Source organism: Arvicola amphibius, chromosome 9, assembly GCF_903992535.2.
Source record: "Arvicola amphibius chromosome 9, mArvAmp1.2, whole genome shotgun sequence".
NCBI classification, from domain to species: domain Eukaryota; kingdom Metazoa; phylum Chordata; class Mammalia; order Rodentia; family Cricetidae; genus Arvicola; species Arvicola amphibius.
Window position 1 is genome coordinate 21,124,606 of NC_052055.2, and position 3,914 is coordinate 21,128,519.

At 39.8% G+C, this 3,914-nt stretch overlaps 1 non-coding gene across 1 annotated transcript; it reads left to right on the forward strand.

Annotated features, from left to right (window-relative positions):
- The first annotated feature begins 2,280 nt into the window (after positions 1-2,280).
- On the forward strand, positions 2,281-2,388 carry LOC119824163. The gene has a single exon (XR_005287083.1). It is a non-coding gene; the product is annotated as a U6 spliceosomal RNA (small nuclear RNA).
- The last annotated feature ends 1,526 nt before the right edge of the window (positions 2,389-3,914 follow it).

Sequence of the window (3,914 nt, forward strand, 5' to 3'; positions counted from 1 at the left end):
CCTGTCCAGGTGGCAATTGAATGTATGAATTAAGGAAGTTTGCCCTCATTCTGTAGGTGGAGGTGCCAGAGGCTCAGAGGGGTTGGATAGCTTGCTGAAGGTCACGCAGGCAAAGGTTTCCCAGGCAGGATTTAAACCTGCTCCGTCTGGCTCAGCTCCAGTGTTTCCTCCACTGGGTAGTGATGATGGCTCTTCAGTCAGAGCCTAGTAAGTTGCTTGAGCTGTCTTGGAGCTGGGGCTACTCTTTCTCATTTTGCCCTGCATGCTTTCCTAAAGTCAGACATCCAAGGCACACTTCTTGTTAAATTTGTTCTTACATGTGATGAAATAGCAAAACAACCCAGTTTGGTATTGGTTCTGATACAAGGAGGGCAGACTTTGTGGGCTAAGTCTGGGCATAGATCCAGGGTGCATTCTCAGAGGACCTTGTAACTGGGGTAATGTCACATCTTTTTCATTACTAGACGTGAATCTTGTGCATGCTAACCAAGCCTTCTACCACCGAGCTGTATTCCTATTCTTTGATTTTTTCTCATATATGATATATGTATTGTGCATGCTTAACTGAACTTCATTTGTAGCCTAGTCAGGCCTTGAACTTGCCATCTTACCTCTCAGTCTCTTGAATAAATGGGAGGGCAGGTGTGAGCTACCAGTTTTGGTGTGGAGTTTCTTATAATGTGTGGAACAAGAGACCATGCTTGTAAACTTATGATTTTGGTTACTTCAGTGTCTTTGAACAGCAGTTTTCTCATCTGGAAAACAGTAAAAAAAAAAAAAAAAAAGTTGTGTGTACTCAGTGTGATCTGGTGTAGAATAAACAAGGTAACAGTGACAAAATCTCCAGAGAGCTTTTGTACAAACATAGTCCTTAATATATCTTAACTACCTTGCATGTACAACAGGAGATGAACCTCTTCATTAGCCTCTTAGGTCAGCATTGAGATGTGGAACATATGTACACAGAGTTTGGTTTTAGGCTGGGAAAGATGGTTATTTGGGTGTTGTTACTGTGAGAATAAATAACCATCATGTTCATACAACAGCTACTGCTTACAAATGTGCAGCCCGATGAGAAACACAACAGAGGCCAAGGCTAAGAAATGAGATTCCCCGGCTAACATTAAGGGCACTGGCACATCTCAGCGCATCACTGAAGCAAAACCAGCTGTACTTTCTGACCAAGGCTAAGATGAGTGATAAGAATAACAGATCTACAGAAGTGAAAAGAACGCAAAAACCAAGACTTACTGACATTTAAAAAAACACAGTGACTTACATCCATCTAGCTGATAAACTATGTTAATTTAAGTGTCACAAGCTCTCCATGAAGGAGGCAACATCAGTAACATTTTGTGGATGAGAAAACTAATCTCATGGGATACTAAGCAGAACTAAAGGATCCTATAGACTGGTAGTGTTTATAATTCAATGTTTGAGAAGGATATAGAGAGAAGATAATGCAGTGTCTGGAAAGCCATGGAAAGTGGGTTTAGAATAATGATTGAACTTAAAGTTTCTGGTAGGGCTGTGCACAGAAGGATTTAGGAGCCATCCAGAACATACGGCTCAACATGTCTTGGTACTGAACATCAACTTTGGGCTCTGGAGAAGTGGTGGTGACCACTAAGGCAGGTGTTTGCTATCTTGATCCATCTATACCTTCTCATTTTATAGAAAACCAATATTAAGAGTTTTTATTTCTGGGGTCAACCATTCCTGAAACCTGCTTTTAGAAAACTTTCACAATGGAACACACCAACCAACCAACCAACCAACCAACCAACCAACCAACAACCAATAATAGAAAAACAAAAACAAAAAACCAAAAAAAAAAAAAAACCCCAAGCAAATGAACAAAGAAAATCAAGAAGGAATATATTTGGTGGCATCTGGGTCTGATGAAGATGTAGCATGGAAGTATGAGTGTTAGAAAATTCTTAGAACTCATCAGCTTATAGCACAGAAAGGGTTACAAACTCAGGCATGTATCAGTAACCCCAGAAGGCTTCCAAACAGTTCCTGACCCCCCACCCACAGACTAACAAAACAGTGGGTCTGGGATAGAAGTTGAGACTCTTCATGTTCATGGATGGATGGATGCTGATATGTTGAAGAGCCTGTTTTTAACTTTTCCTTGACCATCCCTCTCACTCCCTTTTAAATGAAGTGAATTATTCAGACATGCATATATTCAAAGATCTGGGAGCCTCTGTCTGCCACTCTCATGGGATTTGTTAGTAAGAATTTCTGAAAATTGCATCACCATTTATTTAATTAGTACTTGTTTTGGCAGCACATTTACTAAAAGTGGAAATACACAGAGAAGATTAGCATAGCCCCTGCACAACGATGACATGGAAATACTGCGAGCAATCCATAGCTTTAGAACTCTTTTCCACCATTAGTTGAAATGTAAAATGGTGTAATACTATGGAAAATGGTATGAAGGTTCCTCAGAAAATCAACAAGAATCACCGAATTATCTGGCAATCACACCTTGGGTATGCATAATAAATTCAGATCAGTATTCTGAAAGGGCATATGTCTCTCCATGTTTACTGTACCATTATTCACAATAGCTGGAAGGTGGAAGTAGCAAATGTCCATTGATGGATGGATGGATAAGTAAAGAAATGTCTTATACATACATTGGCATGTTATTCACATCTTAAAAATTATGTGGTGTGTGTGTGTGTGTGTGTGTGTGTTTACCTGGGGAAGCCAGAAGAGGTCTCAGATTTCCTGAAGCTGCTATTACAGATGGCTATGAGCCACCTGATGTGAGTACTAGGAACTGAATTCTGCTCTTCTGAAGACCACCAAGCACTCTTAATCACTGAGCCATCCAGCCCCCCGCCCAAGTACTTTTATAAAGTTTTGGTGATGAGTCCAATTTGAGGCGCAGATCTTGTCTGTGATTTGACCTGTGAGTAAGGATTTCTGAAAGCTCCTCAGATGGCAGTCATGGTTGTCAGACATTGCTGGATCAGTGGTTTGCAACTTTTGGGAAATTCTAAAAATGTCTTTGAGCATCTTGTCAAACTCTATACACTCAGGAAGCTTTTGCGTTTTCCTCTTGTTTCCCTGGATAAGTCTGATTATCTCCCTTCCTCTTACTAATTTGAAAATTATAGCATTCATGATTCTTAATGCTTTTCAGATCAAATATGTATGTCTCTCAGTTTGAGAAAGTTACAGTCATCATCTGCCGAATGCATGTGATCAGAGTCCCTTTTTAGCCTGGAGACACATTCCTAACTTTGGTCACCTATGTAATCATTGCTCTCCTATCTTTTTCAGTCCTCAGCTGGAAACAAGACATGGAGTTTAACATTAAATTACCAAAGTTCTATCATTTTGTTTGGGCATTAAGCTTGAGAGTGTGTGGATTATTTAGAGGATGAGTTGAAGGACCAAAAGTCCAAGTTTCATTACAAATGAATATTTGTGTGGAGGGATTAGCTCCTGTCAATGGTGGTTTGCCCCGGATTTCTAAGAATTGGTGTTGTTAAAGGGTAGCTGGACAATCCCAAGGCATTAACTGCGGTGTTAGGGGATGGAAAACAGCTCCCCCAGTCACCCAACGAGAGCCAACTTAGATTTTTATGAGATCAGAGATTTGGCAGCAGAGAAGACAAGGACTTGCCAACCCAATGCTGTTTAATATTAATTAAACCTAATATAACTCAGTATCTGCTTCTCAGCTATTCCCAGGCAGAATACCAGAGAATAAAAAATTCTGTGATCACATCATATATAAGTTGTATAATCATAAATTTATTCATAATTACATATTCATATGTTAGAATATGTTATTATATATTCTAGACTTCTGGGTATTTTTTTAAGTAACTGAAGAGGATGAATGGGTGCACCAAGTCACTAATCTCTATGAAGTAAGCTGCCTGGGA